Source organism: Thamnophis sirtalis, unplaced genomic scaffold, assembly GCF_051295495.1.
Source record: "Thamnophis sirtalis isolate CommonGarterSnake01/CBP01778 unplaced genomic scaffold, rThaSir2_p1.2 scaffold_10, whole genome shotgun sequence".
In the NCBI taxonomy this organism is placed as follows: domain Eukaryota; kingdom Metazoa; phylum Chordata; class Lepidosauria; order Squamata; family Natricidae; genus Thamnophis; species Thamnophis sirtalis.
Window position 1 is genome coordinate 66,581,990 of NW_028261390.1, and position 22,704 is coordinate 66,604,693.

A 22,704-nucleotide genomic window follows, 5' to 3' on the forward strand; every position below is an offset into this window, starting at 1 on the left:
CAGGCGCTCTTTTGCAGTCGTGCAGAAACTGGTGTAGGAAGGAAGAAAGGAATGTAGGTCTTTAATAGCTTCCTTCTTGAAGACAAGGTTCTATCGGTTTTTCTCTTTCATTTCATTTCAAATTAAGATGAGATAAGATAACCATTCATCGTCATTTTTTCTTCTTCATTGGACACACTAGCACACATTTCAAAAAATGAAATTCTGATGCCTGGTCTCATGTGTCTTGTGTCCGTGTGTCTGTGTCTGTGTGTGAGTGTATATATTTATGTATATGTGTGTACACACACACACACACACACACACACACACACACACACACATATATATATATATATATATATATATATATATATATATATATACACACATATGCATGTGTGTCTGTATGTGTGTCTGTGTATATAATGTGTATGTGTTTGTGTATGTGTCTATATATTTATGGATAGATAGATATAATTGTATATAGATGTATATAGACACACTCACATACACACACACATACACACATATACACATATATACAAACACACACACACATATATACACACATACAGTATATACAAATATACATACACACATGTATACATATGCATACTTACATACATACCGATACACATACATATGCTATTTATGTATATACCACAAAGCCTCATCCCAGAAGGTTACAAAGTAAACCAGTCATGGAAAGGATGTTAGCGTCCCAGATAATACTGTGGACCCTGGTCAAGTATCATTTATATGCCATGTTTTGAATAGATGGAAGTGAACTTCCAATAACCTTTCCTGCTGTCCTCACCACTCTCTGCACTGCCTTCCAATCTGAAGCAGGAATGCTTTCAAGCCATATAGTAATGTGATATGAGAGGATGGTAAGAACAAGGGAAAGAAGAAGAACTACTACTACTACTACTACTACTACTACTACTACTACTACTACTACTACTACTACTACTTCTCCTCCTCCTCCTCCTCCCCCTCCTCCTCCTCCTCCCCTCCCCCTCCCCCTTCTCTTCCTCCTTCTCCTCCTCCTTCTTCCTACTGTTTTTTCAGGTTTTTTTAAACTGATTTTCATTGTAATTGTGCTTGTGTGTATATAACTGGATGGATACTCCATCTGGTTGCAGCCGTGTTTCATCAGGAATGCAATAACTATAATTATAGCATCTAAGGAACATTTTATTGGAAGCATACTGTATTTTTTTCAAAGAGCCTTCTTCCTGGACTGCAGTAGGACTTCTGTTCTGAATACATGGCTGTTTATCTATATATCAACTCTCTCTCTCTCTCTATCTCTATGCCGAGCTGAATTTGTTCATTGTTATTTCTGGCAAGGATCAAATTTGGCCCATCTGTAGGCTTGATTGTCTTCTCTGCATTCATCTACCCCCAAAAATATATTATTTTGGAGGCTTTGTTTTACTCAGCAATGCTCTCAGTTACCATGAACAAAGAGTTTTATTTGTTTCTGAGTTGCTTCTTGTATATTTATAAACTAGCCATTCGGGTGAGAGAATCTGAATTAGAATGCAATTAGTAAAAAAATATATATCCATGGAATGTTTTAAGATAAGTAAGCTGGACTGGTTATAAAAGCAAGGAGGGGACAAATGAGATAGACAGAAGCAACAGGAGTAGAGATTTACCCAGTACAATTTGTTTTGTTTGTGTGTTTATTTATGCATCATATTTGGGACGTGATGGCTCAGCAATTAAAGAAGCTGAGCTTTTCAGCTGAAGAGCTGACAGCCCAGGCTCAAGACACAAGCACCATCTCATGGGGTGAGCTCCCATTCCTGGCTCCAGCTCCTGCCCATCCAAGAGATTGAAAGCATGCAATTGCAAGTAGATAAATAGGTACCACTTTGGTGGGAAAGTAACAGTGTTCCTTTGGCATATAGCCATGCCGGCCACATGACCATGGAAATTGTCTTCAGAGAACCCTGGTGCTCTCAGCCAAGAAATGGAGATGAGCACCATGTGTTAGTGTCAGACATGACTGGATGGGGAATGTTTATTTGTGTGTGTTTTTTTACATCATATTTAGAAACTGTCCATCTCCCTCTTAGAGTGACTCATGATAGTGAATGTCAAAATGTGTGTGTGTGTGTGTGTGTGTGTGTGTGTGTGTGTGTGTGTGTGTGTGTACCAGCAGAATTCTGGAAAGCCTCAAGCAAGTTCAACCAAACTTGGTACACAGATGATTTACTCTCTGGAAAAAAAATACTGTGGGGGTAAGACAGCCCTAACACCCCTTGGGATGTGTGTTCTGTTACGATACAGCCTGTTGTGCCTTCAAATAGCTTCTACTGTACTGCCATAAAATGGTTTCTACTGTACAGCAGAGTGGAGCTGCCATGCTAACGGCTCCACAGTACTCCACAAGAGGGCTCCTTCTGGTAAGGGGGAAAATTTCATTTCATTTCATTTCATTTATTATATTTATATGCCAAAATCCAACATTAGAAATTACGTTTGGTCCGGATATTTCCCCCCTATAAATAAATACCAGGTTATCAGATAGTTATATATATATTTTTTTAAAATACTTTTATTGGAAAAGCCGAATGACCAAATGCTCTTCAGAAGCATCAATACATTCTTTACACTTCTTCAATATTGTGGGTATACATCTGGATTATGTTTATTGCAAAAAAAATAGTTATTTTATTTCATTTTATTTTTTAAAAAAGCTGGTTTGCGATGCCCTGGCATTAGACACATCCCAGTTTGTAAACATAAAGGGGAAAAAAAAAGTTCAAACTGGTTTTGTAGATAACAAGAGAACACTCTCTCTGTCTATGAGATAATCCTATCACGAACACAAGGCAAGTGTAGCAGTTACACCCAGTAGCAGTCAGAGTAAGCCAGCAACGTTTCATTTCCGTTTTTTTTTTTTTTTTTTTTTACTTTTTATCTTGCTCTGCCAGTACGTGCTAAATGTTTAGATAGTTCAAATTAAATTTGGAGCTGGTTGACTTCTCACATTCTGAGAGATGAGACAGCTTTCTTTGGCGTTTTTTTTCCTTGTCATGAACACATTTCAATTAATTAACTCCAGGTAGATTTATCAACTTCTCCAATTTGGTTGATTAGCCCTTATTTTCTTTTTTCTTTTTTTTCCCCAACAGAGTGAGATGTTTCACGTGGAACGTCTTGCTAATATGAAGATAATTTTGGAGTAGCACTAAATAAAATTGTATCTTTCGGAACATTGTCAAGTTCAGCAATTAATTATGTTGCTGTACGTTTAGGGAACCAACAGGGTGACTATCAAAAGTAGGTGCGTGGTTATCTTAATTGGGGACCAATGTTATCTTTCTGCAACCGTATACATCACGGATGTCAAACACAAGGCCCGCGGGCCGCATCCAGCCCACAGTGTGGTTGGATCCGGCCCGTGGGGCCATCCTGGAAAATGTTAGGGGCTGGACTGTGTTGCTTTGGCCTGGTCTATCCAGTACAAAGATGAAACACGCCAGCAATTTGGGGAGTGGTGTCAAGCTGGCCATGCCCACCCAGTCAACCATGTCCCTGCTGAATTGGCCACCACCAGTGAGTGGCATCAAGTTGGCCATGCCCACCCAATCAGCCATGCCCCTGCTGAATTGACCACCATCAGTGAGTAGCATCAAGCTGGCCACACCCACCCAATTGGCCATGCCCAGCAGCCCCCCAAGGTCAACCACAGCCCTGATGCAGCCCTCAATGAACTACAGTTTGACATCCCTGATATAGATCACTTATTTATTTGGGACACTTAACACCCTTCTTTATCAGAGTAGGGTATATTTTTTAAGGATCATCTTCATCATTCTGTTTCTCAGATGATCTTTCATGACTGCTGCTTGTAGAACTGATACAGATAGTGCTCGACTTACGATAGTTTGCTTAGCGACCATTGAAAGTTGCAACCCACCACTGATCTCTCTACTCCAGGGGTGGGTTTCAACTGGTTCGCGGCGGTCCCTGCGATCCGGTTGGTCGCCGAACCCGGAAGTAAGTAACTTCCGGGAACGGCGAAGTCCCCCCCCCACGCCCGCGCGCCCGCGCGTGCCCGCACCCGCTCCTTACCCGGTTTTGCCGAATTCTGCGCTTCCACGCATGCGCAGGACGCATACAGCGCCTGCGCGATCCTCCAGGAGCAGCTGGAGCATCGCACAGATGCTAGTACGCATGCGTGCGCCGCACGCGTGCGCGAGGACGCTGCCAGCCTCGTTCCAACCGAACCGGTTGGAACAGGGCGAGAAACCCACCCCTGCTCTACTCCTTTTAATGTTGTGAGGAGATACTCATTGTCCTGTAAGGGTCTACCTACACCAAGTAAGTAGAGATGATTTGTGGGCCCGTTAAATATTTGTCTGAAGAGTGACTACAGAAGTAGGAGGATTCCTTGGGTATGATATCTTCAGAAGATCGCAGGGAGTTGGAGAAGCTGCTCATTACTGTATGTCGTTAAAAGCAAAAAAAACACGATTGCACTTCGAGGAGACCGTAGGTGGTGAACAGCATGTGTGTGTATCTCATAATTAAATGTGTGTAATCTCGAGTTAAAGTGTTCCTGGAGTGATACATATAAAAAGAAACATATGTCAATCGATTAAAAGGAATGAAAAAAAAATAGGCTAATTAAAGTGAAATGATAACCTGAAGGAGTTGTGAACTTCATAGTGTCTTCCTTTTCTTTCCTTTTTTTTCTTCCCGGCTGATGGAAACCGTCAATTTTGTGGAAATATTTGGACAATGTAGATAATATATTTTATCTTAAAAAAAAAAAAAAAGTTTCTAAAACCTCTTCTAGGTTGGCAAGGGGGAAGAAGAAGGGAGAAAAGTTACTCAATCATTATCCTCAGTGGCGTTATTTACTTACTTTCCCTACTGGTTCACAAATGTGAGCACGCATATGTTGGCGCATGTGTGCAGCAGTCACACATGCGCTTCGCTCACAGCATACAGCTGGTGTGGGTGAGCAGGCCCACCTGTGATTTCCACTACCAATAGCAATAGCAATAGCGGTTAGACTTATATACCGCTTCATAGGGCTTTCAGACCTCTCTAAGCGGTTTTACAGAGTCAGCATATCGCCCCCAACAACAATCCGGGTCCTCATTTTACCCACCTCGGAAGGATGGAAGGCTGAGTCAACCCTGAGCCGGTGAGATTTGAACAGCCGAAGTGCAGAACTGCAGTCAGCTGAAGTAGCCTGCAGTGCTGCATTTAACCACTGCGCCACCTCGGCTCTTGTGTTTGGGTGAACTGGTCCAAACTAGCTGAAGATCACCTCTGATTACCCTGTATTAATTTTAGGACTCACTGGGGAAGAGCCTAACGCTGGGAAAGACTGAGGGCAAAAGAAGAAGGTTATTTCTCTCTCTGGGCATGTTCAAAATATATCTGCTGAATGTAACTCCGCACTGGTGACAGGAAGGGCATCTGGCTCCATTCAGTTGCGCAGACTCCATCCCACAAGGGGTTATGGGGTCGTCAAAAGAAGATGGTGACAGACAGATAGATGAACAATGGCATTGTAAAATCATAGCATTTTGGACTTCATTAAACCTTGGTTTCTGCGTTCACTGAAATAGATTCAATTTCATTAAATTAAGTGAAATCTTAACTTTTTTGCCCTGATCCCATCTATGAGATGGCCTTTGTATGCATGGACATCTCCAAGATCAATGCAAATGGACAAAGGTCAAGATTTATGGCAGATGATCAAATTTGTCAGTCCTAGAGGAGGTCAACCCTGACTGCTCTTTAGAAGGCCAGATCCTGAAGAGGAAACTCAAGTACTTCGGCCACCTAATGAGAAGGAAGGACTCCCTGGAGAAGAGCCTCATGCTGGGAACGATGGAGGGCAAAAGAAGAAGGGGACGACAGGAGAATGAGGTGGCTGGATGGAGTCACTGAAGCAGTCAGTGTGAGCTTAAATCAGTGATGGGCAACCTTTTTGGCGTGGTGTGTCAAAAATCGGCAAAAAATCGAGCATAACTCACGTTGTGTGTCACTTCGACAAAAACATAATTTTGCGCAATTTATAGTTTAAACTACAAAAATGTATAATGGCGCTCACAGTTCCCGTTGGCACTCCGCTGTTCCCTGCTGTGGTGCGGTCGTAACCGACAGTCCCAGGAGTAGACTCTCTGTGCTGGCCTGACTGGAGAGAGGCGCGCACTGTTCACGCGCTCCTGTCCTGCGGGTCCTCCCTCGCCGCGCTGATGACGTGTGTGCGCATGGCACGCACGCCTTACCAGCAGCCCCTGCGCTCAGAAAGGGGCGGCGGCGATACAGTAAGTGAGTGTGGGCGGGGGAGATCACACGTCCCCCCCCGTTCCTCCAGCACAGATTCTTTCATCCTCGGCGGCCGTGCAGGAGCCAAGGATGAATCGCATGAAATCCTGTGCGTGTCACCCCAAATGGCTACGCGTGTCAGCACTGACACGCGTGTCATAGGTTCGCCATCACTGGCTTAAATGGACTCCAGAGGATGGCAGAGGACAGGAAGGCCTGGAGGAATGTTGTCCATGGGGTTGTGATGGATCAGACCCATCTTTGCAACTAACAACAACAATTTTAGTACTGTGGTTTGGGATTTTTGCATTTGAAGAGTGAAGGATTAGGAAAAGTTCTCTACAAACTTATCGTACAGGGGAAAGCTACAGATAATGTTCAGTACAAATGTACTAAACTGCTACCTCTTTGTGTATGAATCTTCCAGAAAGTTAAGCAGTGCTATAAAGCAATGTCTCCAAAAATACCACCATTATCGTAGATGATAAATTAGGATCTCTTTCTTTTTGATTTTTTTCTTTCTCTGTCTCTGTCTCTTCCTCTTTTTCTGACTTTGTCTCTTTCTCTCTCTTACACTCTTCTCTTTTCTTTCCCTTTCCCCATCTTTCCCTTTCCCTTTTATTCCCTCTCTGTTTCTTTTTCTCTCTTCTCTCTCTCTCTCTATTTTTTTCTTTCCCCTTCCCTCTCTTTTGCTTTCTCTCTGTCTCTTTTTCTCTCGTCTTTGTCTCTCTCATTGCCTTTCCTTCCTTCTTTCTTTCCTTCCTTCTTTCTTTCTTTCCTTCCTTCCTTCCTTCCTTCCTTCCTTCTTTCTTTCTCTTTTCCTTTTGCTCTCTTTCTATTTTTCTCCTTCTCCTTCTCCTCTTCTCTTTCTCCTTCTCCTTCCCTCTCCCCTTCCCCTTCCCCTTCTCTACTCCTTTCATTCTTGGACTTGACAGCTTATACTGAATATTCAAATATTTCCTACATAGAATAGGAAATGTTTTGTTTATTTAATACATAATCAAAGTTCTTCTACAAAATATTCCTGGAATTAGCTGGCATTTGGTTTAATACCTTGCCCAAGTTTGTTTGATATCCAGTCTGTTTGCTTTCTTTAATTCCTTTGGTTTGTGAAAGATAGGGAGGTGGGCCAGTGGGAAAAGATGAGCCCATAAAAAAGGCAAATAGAAAGAAATAGAAAAGAGGCTGAGAATATATTTAGACATCCCTGATCTTTTGGGAATCTGAAAGTTCAAATTGCAGGGAAAAGGTAACATTGCAAGATGCACCAGGCCTTTTACAGTGAAAGAAAGAAAGAAGGAAAGAAGGAAAGAAGGAAGGAAGGAAGGAAGAAAAGAAAGAAAGAAAGAAAGAAAGAAAGAAAGAAAGAAGGTTGTTCTCCATTTTTCCCTGCTTACAATTGGTCAGAGGAAGTTCAGCTGGTGCTCAAAGGACAACAATTTATTTAATGACTGTTAAAAATTACAATGGCACTGAAAAATACGATGTATGAAAAACAGAAATAGAATCGTAATAGAGAAAGAAGGTCCTTAAAATCACTGGGTGGTGGTATGTACCTTTGGCTAAATGGATACAGGAAGAAAATAACCTGAAAGGAAAGAGAATTTAATGAAATATATTTGTGCTTGGTTCACTAAATAAACCTATTTTTATTTGGATGGGTTTAATAAAGGAAAATGTATTAACCTTGGTGGGAAAAATGGCAACCCTGATTCCTTGCGATGTTTCTTAGGTCTTATTGTGCTACTGTTTTTACATCTATTTAACATTGAGTTCCTTCAAGACAATATTGGATTCTTTCTTTGTGGCAGTCCGCAATTATTCTTAGTCTTCCCAGCTGGCTTCCCTCTCCAAGTTTATTCAAGGGAAAGTTAAGAAAGGAGAATGCCACAAAAAGAAGGAGCAGGAATATTATTTCATTACTTACCAGTCATATAGGGGGGGGGGAAATTCTGTAGGATTTTTCTATTGATAACTCCATCTCTCTACTTCTAAGACTTTTTAAAGACATCAAAGAAATGATAAGAAAAGAACAACAAAGAAAACCTCTTTTGAAAAAAGTAAATAATTTTACCGAACACAGTAATAAACATAAAAACAAAATTTGGAAATGTTGAAAATTTCCTGCATGCATATGTGTCTATACTTTTATTTAAATGTTCCAGTTTATCTATCTATCTATCTATCTATCTATCTATCTATCTATCTATCTATCTATCTATCTATCTATCTATCTATCTATCTATCTATCTACCTATCTATCTATATTCTATCTACCTACCTACCTACCTACCTACCTACCTTACCTACCTACCTATCATCTATCATCTATCAACATCATCTATATCTATCATTTGTATCTATCAATCTATCAATCATCTCAATATCTATCTATCTATCTATCTATCTATCTATCTATCTATCTATATTCTATCTACCTACCTACCTACCTACCTACCTACCTACCTACCTACCTATCATCTATCATCTATCATCTATCATCTATATCTACCATCTGTATCTATCAATCTATTAATCATCTCAATATCTATCTATCTATCTATCTATCTATCTATCTATCTATCTATCTATCTATCTATCTATCTATCTATATTCTATCTACCTACCTACCTACCTTACCTACCTACCTACCTATCATCTATCATCTATCATCTATATCTATCATCTGTATCTATCAATCTATCAATCATCTCAATATCTGTCTGTCTGTCTGTCTGTCTGTCTGTCTGTCTGTCTATCTATCTATCTATCTATCTATCTATCTATCTATCTATCTATCTATCTATCTATCTATCTATCTGGCATTTGTGTGTGTACACTTTATAAATTGAGCATAACTTTCTGTAGCTTTATTTTCACATCACTTTGCAAACTTGGTTAATTTTCTTTCTACAAGTTTGTTTGAATTAGGCCTATCTTCCATCAAAGTAGAAAAAAAAAATTCTACCCCATCTCACATCTCATTAACTTGTTTATGGAAGGGGAAAAAAAATACTGAAATGTAGATGTTTCCTCTGAAAAATGTAGAAGGCAGAAAACTAATAACTGGACTAATTTTATCAGGCAGATGGCTTAGTGGCAGTAATGGAATCACCCAAGTGGGAGACCTTCATTGGATTCTGGACCAAGCAATATAGAACTCCTTGTGGCAAGCTGATATTGCAGTGTTTGCTAATTATGTTGGAGAACACTGACCAGAAACTTTTAACGGACGCCAGCTGGCCTCCTAAAAGAACAAATTGCTTTATTTATTTTTAGGGGCCAAAATCTCAACACTCTTGATACTAATAGCTCACTAAGAGAAATTCGGTATGACCTTCCCCAAATGATTCGCCATTGGTGATAGCCTTCATGTTGTCGGTGTTTTTTTCTTCTTCCCTGCAACATCTGGTATTGGGCATTTTTATTTAGGACATATTGCTAATAGTCATCCTTTGGAGATCTTTTTAAAGACCGCGCAACCTTCCTTCAGGTGGATTTGTGAGTCAAATGCAACAAAAGGAAGCTGGAAATCTGCACTTTTTACTTTGTTTTTGCAAGATTGGTAATTTAGGGAATGCAGTGGCTAAGACACTGAGCTTGTCGATCAGAAAGGTCGGCAGTTTGGCGTTTCGAACCCCTAGCACTGCGTAATGGAGTGAGCCCCCATGACTTGTCCCACCTTCTGCCAACCTAGCAGTTTGAAAGCACATAAAAAAATGCAAATAGAAAAATAGGAACCACCTTTGGTAGGAAGGTAACATTGTTCCGTGCACCTTCGGCGTTGAGTCATGCCGGCCACATGACCACGGAGACGTCTTCGGAGAGCGCTGGCTCTTCGGCTTTGAAACAGAGATGAGCACCGCCCCATAGAGTCAGGAACGACTAGCACACATGTGCGAGGGGAACCTTTAGCTTTACCTAATTTAGGTCTGCATATTTTATTTTGATGGCTTATGTTGTAAGTCTATTCATAAGGCGCTTGGTTTCTTCCTTAGACTGTTCATCATGTTGATTATCCCCAAGGAATGAAGCGATGGGTAAATGTTTATGTATGTTTGAGAGATCAGAGGAAAATTAAATGACAAACAGCATAATCAGAACTCCAGTGCACCCATCGAAAGGGCTCTGTTTGTTCCTGTCTAAGTCACAGGAGTTGAATTTCCTGGTGAACTACCAGTTTACATCTTTCATATGGAAGTTTCTTTGTTTAGCATGTTTTGGGAAATTAAAATGTCCCAGCAGTTCCTGGACAGTGACATTTGCGTGTCATTTTTGGGGTCAAAGTCAGTGGTGGGATTCAAAATTTTTTACTGCCAGTTCTGTGGGCATGGTTGGACATGGCTTTGTGGGCATGGCAGGGGACGCTACAAAATCCCCATTCCCTCCCCACCCCACTAACCTGTTTTCCAGCTCTGTTCTCCTATTGAGGACAACAAAAGATCGGCTGGGAGGCAGCAGGGGCGAGGCCAGCCTATTTGCCGGTTCTCCAAACTACTCAAAATTTCCACTACCGGTTCTCCAGAACCAGTCAGAACTGGCTAAATACCACTTCTGGTCAAGGTCATTTATTCTTGCCAGATAAATTGTCTTCTTTGTTGCAGACCAATGATGGCATATATGCTTTTGAAGAGATTCATTTTATCCGTGTATGATTCTCTCCTTTTTTAATTGAACAATCTTTGTGCAAAGATTTAATCTAGCAAAGTAGGGCAAATCAGGCTTTTATTGAGTGATAGGCATGGGGGCTTTCTAAGCAGCAGTCACTATGGACAGGAGGCTACAAGCTGATTATTTAAAAAAAAAAACCACAGACATCATGATTTGGGATTCAGGGTTGATGCAGTACTCGGAGTTAAGGGCAGTGTTTGGCTGGGTAGTCAGAAAAAAAAAACATCTGTTAGGAGAAGACCCAAAGACAAGAACTAATGGGGGTTGAGAAGAATCAGAATTCATTCTATGGAGCAAAGGTGCATTTCATAAGTAGAAGCAGAGGTGGCATTCAGCCAGTTCTGACAAGTTCTGGAGAACCGATAGCAGAAATTTTGAGTAGTTTGGAGAACTGGCAAACAGGCTGGCCCCGCCCGCACTACCTCCCAGATGATCTTCTTTTGTTGTCCTGAACAGGAGAATGGAGCTGGAAAGCATGTTAGTGGGGTGGGGTGGGAATGGGGATTTTGCAATATGCTTCCCCTGCCATGTGCACAAAGCCACACCCACAAAGCTCCACCACTGGTAGTAAAAAAATGGACCCCCCCCCCCACTGGCTAGAAGCATTTTAGTCTTTAAGATGATGTTTAGTCTGAGAGAATTTAAGGAAGGAAGGAAGGAAGGAAGGAAGGAAGGAAGGAAGGAAGGAAGGGAAAGAAAGAAAGAGAAACAGACACATAAAGGTTGTGTCTACATTTTTTTCCTTGCTTTCAATTGGTCAGAGGAAGTTTCAGCATGGTCAAATGACAATTTATTTAATGACTTAAAAATTGCAATGACACTGAAATAATAGTAATAGAATCGTAATAGAGAAATAGAAATTGAACAGAAGGTCCTTAAAATCACTGGCTGGTGGTATGTACCTTTGGCTAAATGGATAAAGGGGAAAAAAATAAAACCTGAAAGGATAGAGAGATTTAATGAAATATATTTGTGCTTGGTTCACTAAATAAATCTATTTTTATTTGGATGGGTTTAATAAAGGAAAATGTATTAACCTTGGTGGGAAAAATGGCAACCCTGATTGCTTGTGATGCTTCTTAGATCTTATTGTGCTACTGTTTTTGTACATCTATTTAACATTGAGTTCCTTCAAGACAATATTGGATTCTTTGTTTGTGGCAGTCCGCAATTATTCTTAGTCTTCCCAGCTGGTTTCCCTCTCCAGGTTTATTCAAAGGAAAGTTAAGAAGGGAGAATGCCACAAAAAGAAGGAGCAGGAATATTATTTCATTACTTACCAGTCATACAGTGAAAAACAAAATAAACTGAAGAACTTTTCTATGATTGTTGAGACGGTCCCCTCCCGCATTTACCTGGCTTTATTTAGAATAGGATAGGATCAGAGGTGGTATTCAGCCTGTTCGGACCGGTTTGGGCAAACTTGTAGCGGAGATCGCCCAGTTCTATGCCATCCTATTTAGCTACATTTTGGAGGCTAGGTGCAGGTGTGGAAGGCGTGCGTGCAAGCAAAGCCCATGTGTGGAAGGTTGAGCCCATGCATGGAAGGTGTGCACCAGTGGTGGGTTGCAGGCGATCGGTCCCGGTACGGGTGCACCAGTGCCTGCCCGGAGCACCGGGTGCTGAACATTTATAAGCAGGCCAACCTTGTACCATATGAATTGTGATTGAACTGGTCCACAGGTCTATATTAGCCGAAGTTGTTTTTAAATTGTTTCCTAGGGAAACTTAATAGATATCGGGCAGGATCCAGTTCAGAAAGATGTTGATATTTCAAGGATCGGCGGTGGCTTTACGGGTAGTCATTTCCGTCAGCAAAATGAAAAGGAGGTGGAAGAGAGATGAAAAAGGGATTCACGACAGAAACACTTGGAAATTGGCGGAAAAATCAATCCTGGAAGTCTTCGAGAGAAAATGTTGGGGGTTAGAGTATTTGGCTACGAACCAGAAGACAGATATGATGAGTACAATAGAAATCTAATGATGAGTACAATGGAAATCTAATGAAATGGAGAACATCAATAGGATGCCGTCATTCCTGGATAGGATATGAACTTAATAGGATGAGGAAGGACATTTGAGACACATCATTGCTATTTCTCTCGGGAATATAAGATCTAATAAACAGCACCATCAGGGGACAGTTTCCTCCATAAAAAACCCATTTGGATGGCAATAGCTGATCACAAACCTCCCGTTAGATTATGAACCGGAGTCAGAGGACTGGAGGTTAGGTAGATTAATAGAGTTGGAAGGGACCTTGTAGGTCATCTAGTCCAACCCCCTGCCCAAGCAGGAGACTCTACACCATTTCTGACAAATGCCAGTCCAATCTCTTCTGGAAAGCTTCCAGGGATGAAGCTCCCACAACTTCCGAAGGCAATTTCTGTTCCAATACATATGAAGAATGGTTACAGGATTTGGGTATGGCTAACCTTTTTTCTCTTTGTGTGCCAAAATTGTGCCTGTGCACCCATAATACAATGCGTCCCACGTGTGTCCCGCCCGCCGTGCATTTTGGCAGAGACCCGAAAATCAGCTGGCCAGAGGGAGACGTGCGCGCATGCGCAGTGGAGCTGATCTGGGTGATGGCTCGCGTGGCCGCAGAAAGGGTTCTCCATGGCACTTGTGGCACGCATGTCATAGGTTCGCCATCCCAGATATAGATGAACAGAGTGACATTGGAGACAAGGGGGAAAAAAGGAGGGATGGGACAGAATCATCTATGTAGCTGGATTTCAAGAATCAAAAGGGCTTTTTAGACTCAGGAGACGGGAAAGTATTATCAGAAAGAATATAAGTGCAGGGGATTTTTCAACGAATGAATAAGCTTATGTCTATAAATTAAAGCCACTATATTCAATTTCTTGCTTCTAGTGTCTCATAATAGGAAGCAATCCAATCTGGATTCCTGTTAAAATCCTCTTTCATTTTTATATTCTCCATACAGCATATGTTGCCTTCTTAAGAATTCTTGCCTTCCTCATTTCCAAATCCGCAAGCAGCTTAACATTTCTGATGAAGCTAAAGCTCGGGTTTTTGTTTCATCGTTTATGTTTTATATACCCTTCCTCTTTTTGACCTTCCCAGCTTCTAATCAGCATATCTGTTGACCACAGCACTTTAAAAAAAAAAAAAACTACCCGGATTAAATGGAAAGAGATTAGGCTAATCTTCAATTAGCTGCCCTGAACTTTCAGAATTGCACGATCTATAATTTTATTTTACAGACAGTTGAGGGCATCCGGTTGCTGATAGGATAAGCTTGCAGGGGATGGGCCGAGTTAGTACTTGGAAGGTAAAATTCCAGAAATCCTTGAACACGGAAAAGAAAAAAGAGTGGCAAAACATTACAATTGTTTGCAAGAAAGCTGTCCCATTGGGGGCCATGTAAGTTACAAGAAAGAGCCTTTGCTGGTTTTTTTTTTAATTTCTTTTTTTTATATATTTATTTTTTTAAGAGTAAAACATACAAATACAAATACAATTTTAAACATACAACCCCCCTCCCCTCCCCCCCACGGTGACAGTCATTCACAGCCCAACTTTTTTCTTTCCTTCCTCATTGTTAGATCTCTAAGCCACATCTTCTCATTACAAAATTCAGGGATCTATTTACAATACCCATGTTCACTTTTCCCCATTTTAAGTCCCTGCTGTTCTCCTTGTCGCCCACATATACCATAAGTTCCACCTTTGCTGATATTTTGTTAAAAAAAATACCTTTCAAGAAGAAAGCAAAAATATAATAAATATGCAAGTCTGTAGCTTATAATATAATAAATAGACAACTTTATACGCTGAGCTTGTCGATCGAAAGGTCAGCAGTTTGGTGGTTCGAATCCCTAGCGCCGCGTAAAGGAGTGAGCTCCCATTACTTGTCCCAGCTTCTGCCAACCCAGCAGTTCGAAAGAATGTAAAAACGCAAGTAGAAAAATGGGAACCACCTTTGGTGGGAAGGTAACAGCATTCCGTGCACCTTCGGCATTTAGTCACGCCGGCCACATAACCACGGAGACGTTTTTGGACAGCGCTGGCTCTTTGGCTTTGAAACAGAGATGAGCACCGCCCCCTAGAGTCGGGAATATGTACGAGGGGAACCTTTACCTTATAGTAATTTTAATTTGAGGTCCTGGATGGTCTCTGGGCATTACCCAACTAGAGAACATCATCAGTGCTCGAAGGGAATGGTACCCTTCTAGTACCGATGATGTTATCATGTTGGGCATTGAAACATCTGCAAGCAAACCACCAAAATCAGAAAGAAGCAGATGAAGAGTTGGAAGGGACCTTGGAGGTCTTCTAGTCCAGTCCCCTGCTCAAGCAGGGGACCCAATGCCATTCTGTCTGCCCATTCTTTCCTTAAAAGCTTCCAGTGCTGGAGTACCCACAAGTTATGAAGGCAAACCGTTCCATGCACACACCGGGAAAATAATCTTCTGATTTCCGGTGCACACATGTGCACCCCCCCCACCTGGTCTTCCGGTTTCTGGCTCACATGCAGATGCAAAGACAATTTTTCTGAGGTGCATGTACATCAGTGGTGGGTTTCAAAAAAATTTAGAACCTCTTCTGTAAGTGTGGCCTGCTTTGTGGGAGTGACTTGCTGCCCATTTGACCGGGTGGGAGTGGCTTGCCAGCCATGTGACTGACTGAGAGTGGCTTGGCAGTCATGTGACTGGGTGGGCGTGGCCAACTTGTAAAATGTGGTGAAACTTACTTAACAACGCTCTTGCTTAGCAGCCAAAATGTTGGCTCAGGAGCTCTGCCATTTGAAGCACGCAAGTCTTAAAGCTGTCAAGTTACAAAACCCTTGCACCCCTAACCCTTTAGAAAAAACCTCCCAGGGGTGTTCAAACTTAACAGCTTTAAGACTTGTGGACTTCAACTCCCAGAATTCCTCCTCTCGCTCTTCAGCTTGATGATGTCCGGATGGGCGTGGGGAGGGAGCTGGAACCGGTTCTAAACGGCACTGTAGATTTGTGGAATCTCTTCTATAGAAGAGGTTAGAACTGGCAGGAACCCACCCCTGATGTACATGCTGGAAACCAGAAGAGCATCTTCCCAATGCATCCATGTGCAACAAGCGGCTGCTTTTCCAAATTCTGGCAGTCCTGCATGCGTGAAGATCAGCTGAATGGTGCAATGGAAACCGGAAGAGCAATGGGCGATAGTTTGCCTGCCTGGAGAGATGGCTCTGCAAGCCACTTCCACCACACTTGCCATAGGTTCCCCCTCACGGGTTTAGTGCATCTCTTCTTCGCACAAAAGCATCTTGCCAAGGTTTTTAATCCCCACCCCAATATGATCTGCATACTGTGTTCATCGCAAGTGCAAATATATATTTTTTGGGGGAAAAAAAGTTATTTAATTAAAAACATCCCTCACCTGAAAGGGATGAATTGGGTTTTTTTGAAAAATACTGGGACTATCAAAAGAGGGAAAAATGAATTCACGTGCAACATGCCTTCACTTATTAAATAAAATGTGGCCTTTTCTCAGATGCTACAACCTAGGCAGAATATTTTTGCACACTCTTCGTTTATGCCTTCTGGAGGAGGTTGGGCTTTCCCCTTCTTTCCGTAACCTTGATAGATGTCATTGCAAACAAGGTCAGCCCAAATGAAAGATGCAAATTCAAGTTTATGAACTCACCTCCGTGATGTTTTTTTTCTTCCTCCCCTTCTGTGGTTTAATCTGCCCGTGGACCAAGTTGATAATGTGCTTATAGCTAAATAGATCTATAAAAAGTTGATTGGCGGTGATGATAATTGGAAGATTTTATGCTCGCAAAGTGATTAATCTTTAAAATATAATGTAAATTTCATCCTTCAGCAGTGGCACAGGGAGAAAAAAAAACCTCTTGTAAATCATCTGTTGTACCCAATGAAACAGAATGTAGTTTCCATATAACCGCATCACTTTGTCCTTTAAAAGTTCTCGTTTCAATGAACATGAACGGTGAGCATTTAAACACAAGCTGGTGGCAATGGAGAGTTAAAAAAAACAATTATTTAGCTATCTTGATAACATGCTTGGTGGATATAGCAATAACACTTAGACTTATATACCGCTTCATAGGGCTCTTACAGCCCTCTCTAAGCAGTTTACAGAGTCAGCATATTGCCCCCAACAATCTGGGTCCTCATTTTACCCACCTCGGAAGAATAGAAGGCTGAGTCAACTTTGAGCCTGGTGAGATTCGAACTGCCAAATTGCAGCTAGCAGTCAGCTGAAGTAGCCTGCAGGATTGCACTCTAACCACTGTGCCACATTGGATCTATAGTCTGTGCTGGATTGCTGCCAAGGTCTGGTCTGTGCTGGATTGCTGCCAAGGGCTAGTCTGTGTGTTAATAAATCCTTGAAGTATCTTTGTCTCGGCGTGCTTTGGTGTGTGAAGAGGGGGTGTCAGAACAGGTGGCATACAAGTTTAATAATTAATAAATAAAAAGTGGAAACAATCAGCTTTCCCGGTGCTTCCTTTTACCTTACGTTTTGGAGATGGTAGGAAGAAAAACTGTGGAGAATATTAAATGTGGAAAGGATGCATTAGGCTACTTTTGGGTTTCTACGGAGATTCTCAGTCATCCTGGTCATGGAATGGAATGGAATGGAATGGAAAATTTATTTATAGGCCGCCCTTTTCCCTGGGGGGACTCAGGGAGGCTTACAACTTATGAGGAAGGGGATACAAACAATGACATATAAAAACAATACATAATTAAAAATAGAAACAACATTCACCATTTGGGAGGGGACAGATTACAATCTTTAACCCCAGGCTTGATGGGATAGCCAGATCTTGAGGGCTGTGCAGAAGGTCTGGAGGGTGGTGAGGGTACGAATCTCTACGGGGTGATCGTTCCAAAGGGTCGGAGCTACTACTGAAAAGGCCCTCCTCCGTGTAGTTGCCAGTCGACACTGACTGGCGGATGGAACTCAGAGGAGGCCTAATCTGTGTGATCTGATGGGTCGCGAGGAGGTAATTGGCAGGAGGCGGTCTCTCAAGTACCCAGATCCACTACCATGAAGGGCTTTATGGGTGGTAAGTAGCACCTCATGGTTGTCCCAAAGGTGCTTTTTCAAGAGGCAACTGGACTTTCTTGTTTTTCTTTGAAGATGTTTCACCTCTCATCCAAGAAGCATCTTAGATTAGAAGCAAAATGTCCTCAAGGAAAAACAAGGAAGTCCAGTTGCCTCTTGAACAAGCACCTTTGAGGTTACTGTTGGGTGATTTATACATTTATCACCTGGGTCACAGTGATTCCAGCCTGTATTTATGACCAAACGTAGCTAGGTTATCTCAAAGAGATGTACAAATTCATAGTGCTATTTGGGATTCTTGTGGTTTGGTACCCGTGTGTCTCCAAAAATCAAGAAAAGCAGAGAGAGAACTGCTCACCACATTAATCCAATCAAGTTTACTGCAGCTGCTGTTAGTAGCTTACAATCAGCGATGGGACTTGAATAACTTAACAACTGGTTCTCTGGCTAGGTAGGTGTGCCTGGTTGGTCATGTGACTGGATGTGTGACATCACTCATCACACCCAGCCCCACCACCCACCAATCACCTCAAAGGCAAAGGTAGGATTCAGCTCATTAGAGCTAATTCCACCACTGGCTGGCCCTGCCCCACCCATTTTTGACCTGTTTTTCAGCCATATTTTGGGCATTTTCAGCCTATTTTTTGGACTGTTTTCAGGCCATTTTTCAGGCTGTTTTTCAGGTTGCAAAAATGGCTGAAAAACAGCCTGGAAAACAGGCCAAAAAAATGAGAGGGGGCAGGGCCAGCCAGTGGTGGGATTTGCTGGTTCACTGAACTGTGAAGAATCTTACCTACTGGTTTGCCCGAACCAGTGTGAACCAGCAGCAGCCTACTTCTGCTCACAATGACAACATTAGAAATATTTTTCGACCTGAGCACAGCTTCACAGACCTGAATGAATTCAATACATTTTGTTTTCCATTGATTCAATTTGCTTTGTTTTAACCCTGCAATTATTACGCCGGCTTACAAAAAGAGCTTCCTTTGTTCTTAGCTTTTATAAAAACCATTGTGTTCTTCTTGCTGACCTAAACTTTTGTTAGTAGAAATACAGAATTTGACATTACGGATTGCCAAACAATCAGAGCAATCTTTCTTCAAAATAACATCTTGATTTTAGAATATATTTCTTAGCAATGCATTACAGCCCTGGGTAAGATTTGCTAGGGGATGAATAGCCTTTTCAGAATTGTATATGATATGCCTTGTATTTTTACAAAGTAGTAATGAGTTAGAGAGAGAGAATAGAATACAATAGAGTAGAGTAGAGTAGAATAGAAAAGGAATAGAATAGAATTTTTTATTGGCCAAGTGTGATTGGTGCAGATGCTCTCAGTGTACATAAAGAAAAATAAAATAGAATATATTCCTCAAGAATCATAAGATACAACAGATGAGTGATGACATTTGGGGAAAAACTGCCCTTGTTGTTAGGTAAGCTCCCTGTTGGGAGAGCGAGTGCGTTCAGAGAAGCGTTGTGAGAGTTGTGTTGGAGAACACACAAACCAGCATACAGAGACACTGCAGTTTAAATAGGCTTTTACTTTCGTGGAAATAGAGGTATCAGAGTCCATCAAACAGTCCAAGTCATACACGGATAAGTCAGTCAGTCATCAATGTCTTTCAGTTAAGGGATAATCCAAATAACATAGTCCAGTATCATATAATCAGTTCAGAACTCAAAGTTTGCTAACAGTTGCAAAACTTACAATAGCTCACAGTACTTTCTAACAGCCAGCTTCCACAACACTCAGATCAGATCAGCCCAGCATCTAACAAACAGAGGGCTAACAGTCATTCTGGCTCCTTCTTATGGCCGATTGAGGAAAACAGCAACCAATCACATTTTACAGTATGATTTAAAGAAACAGGTACAACATTGTTACATCATATTTGGGTCTACAGGAACATTAGCCACCTGGATAATAATAGCGTCACTGATGTATCAGAAACACACACAGCTAGTCCTCCACTTACAACAGTTCGTTTAGGGAATGTTTGAAGTTACAAGAGCACTGAAAAAAGTGACTTAGGAGTCTATCTTTCACACCATTGCAGCATCCCTGGGATCGTATGATTTACATTCAGATGCTTGTGAACTGACTCACATTTATGACGGTTGCAGTGTCCCAGGGTCATGTGATCCCATTTTTGTGACCTTCTGGCACGGAAAGTCAATGGGGAAACTAGAGTCACTTAACAATCGTGTTATCCACTTAACAACTGCAGTGGTTCACTGAAGAAAAAAGAAAGTCACAAACAAAAAGAAAGGCGAGAAAAGTCGTAAAACGGGTCAAAACTCACTTAGCGATTTTTTTCAGTTAGCAACATACTTTTTGGGCTCAGTTATGGTCATAAGTCGAGGACTACCAGAATAAAGACCATGAGCAGGAAGTAAAAGATGTCATCTCTTGACAAAGGATCTTATGTTGAAGGAAAGTAAGAAGAAGTAGATTGGTCCAGAAAGTCTTTGAAAGCAGAATAGAGATGGAATGGGACAACTCTCTGTGAGACAATTTCACAATTCAATGTAACTCTTTAAAATAAATTTAAAAATATTTATTTATTTTGGTCATTCACATTTCATTTTGCCCCTCCCCTTTCATCTTCTCTTTAATGATTTTTATTCTACCATTTCTTTGATATTGGTGTAGCTCTTCTCCTGTGGTGAGTTGTCCGTGTTGAGTTGTCCATGGCAAATTGTCATAGACCCAGAGGTGGGTTCCTACCGGTTTGCACCTATTCGGTAGAACCGGTTCATCAAATCTACCGAACCGGTTAGAAGAGGTTCCACCAGTGGACCCGGAAAGCAGGCCACACCTATAGAAGAGGTTCCAAAATTTTTTGGACACCACTGACACACACACACAAACACACACACACAGAGACTCACACAAAGAGAGAAAGAGAAAGAAAGGAAGAAATAAATAAAGAAAAAAAGAAAGAAAAAGTAAGAGAGAGATGAAAGAAAAAAAGGAAAAAGGGACAGAGAGACAAAAGGAAGGAAAGAGAGACAGAGAGAGAGACAGACAGAGAGAGAGAAAGAAAACACATGGCCAGCAAGCCACTCCCACTAGGTCACATGGCCGGCAAGCCACTCCCACAAGGGAGGCCACACCCACAGAGTAGGTTCGAAAATTTTTTGAAACCCGCCACTGCGTAGACCCAACTAGAGAACTCGTGCTATGTTTGGCAACATCCATGACATCAATTGCTATTGATTCTTTTACAAGGAATAAACACAGCTACCTTGTTTGTTTGTTTGTTTTCCTTAAGCCAACATACATTAGTCATAATTTATTTATGCTTTCACTTCCCCTCATGCTTTTATGAATGGCCTAGCCTACCTTATTGAAACAAAATAATGGCAGCTTAATTTGTCAATTGCATAGCAAGCACAATAAGGACCTGAGAATAGTAGAAAGAGAGGAGATGCAGGTGGTGGTTGGGGGAAAGGTTGCGTAGGTTCATATTTTGCTTGAGTGGATAGTAATTGTTCATTAATATTTTGTTCATTCTTTCGGCAAGCTGATAGCAATTAAGAACGGTTACAAAAGAAAGGATAATGACATGTTTTCGTCACACACAGGGGCACAAAAAAGAATTCCCTGTGTTTTCAAGAAATACTTTGAAATTACACAATTGGCTGTTGCTGGTTTTCTCACTCCTTCTGGAAATCTACCAATCACAGCCAAAGTTTATATCTCAGGAGTTGTTGCTTTAAAAAAAAAAAAGAATAGAAAGGATTAATGCTGGGAGACTCCTTGTTATTGGGTCAAAGAGAGCCGAGGTGGCGCAGTGGTTAAATGAAGCACTGCAGGCTACTTCAGCTGACTGCAGTTCTGCAGTTCGGCTGTTCAAATCTCACCGGCTCAGGGTTGACTCAGCCTTCCATCCTTCCAAGGTGGGTAAACCGCTTAGAGAGGGCTGAAAGCCCTATGAAGTGGTATATAAGTCTAACTATTGCAAAGCATCTTCGTTAAGTTTTTGAACATCTGTGATTGGATAAACATCAGTAGCGGTTAAAGAAATGAATAGAAGTAGCTGCGTTGAATAAGAATGTAAGAAGAGATGGGGAAAAGAGGAATGCCACTAAGGGAGATTTGTGATTGACAGTTTCAACTCACCTGCTGTTTGGAGAATGATAGTGCATAAACAGTAGGCTCACTGCCATCCTTCATGACAGGAGATGTGAAGTGACGTCATCCCATAGTTGTCACAATTTGTTGTTAGTTGCAAAGACGTGTCCGACCCATCGCGAGCCCATGGACAACATTCCTCCAGGCCTTCCTGTCTTCTACCATCCTCTGGAGTCTATTTAAGCTCAGGCTGACTGCTTCGGTGACTCCATCCAGCCACCTCATTCTCCTGTCGTCCCCTTTTTCTTTTGCCCTCCATCGTTCCCAGCATGAGGCTCTTCTCCAGGGAGTTCTTCCTTCTCATTAGTTGGTCAAAGTACTTGAGTTTCATCTTCAGGATCTGGCCTTCTAAAGAGCAGTCAGGGTTGATCTCCTCTAGGACTGACAAATTTGATCATCTGCCATAAATCTTGACCTTTGTCCATTTGCATTGATCTTGGAGATGTCCATGCATACAAAGGCCATCTCATAGATAGGATCAGGGCAAAAAAGTTAAGATTTCACTTAATTTAATGAAATTGAATCTATTTCAGTGAACGCATTAACCAAGGTTTAAT

General features: G+C 41.6%; 1 protein-coding gene across 1 annotated transcript in view; it reads left to right on the plus strand.

The window, feature by feature from the left end:
• PCDH7 (protocadherin 7) overlaps positions 1–22,704 on the plus strand; it is a 491,029-nt gene that overhangs the window by 192,356 nt on the left and 275,969 nt on the right. The window lies entirely within an intron of this gene.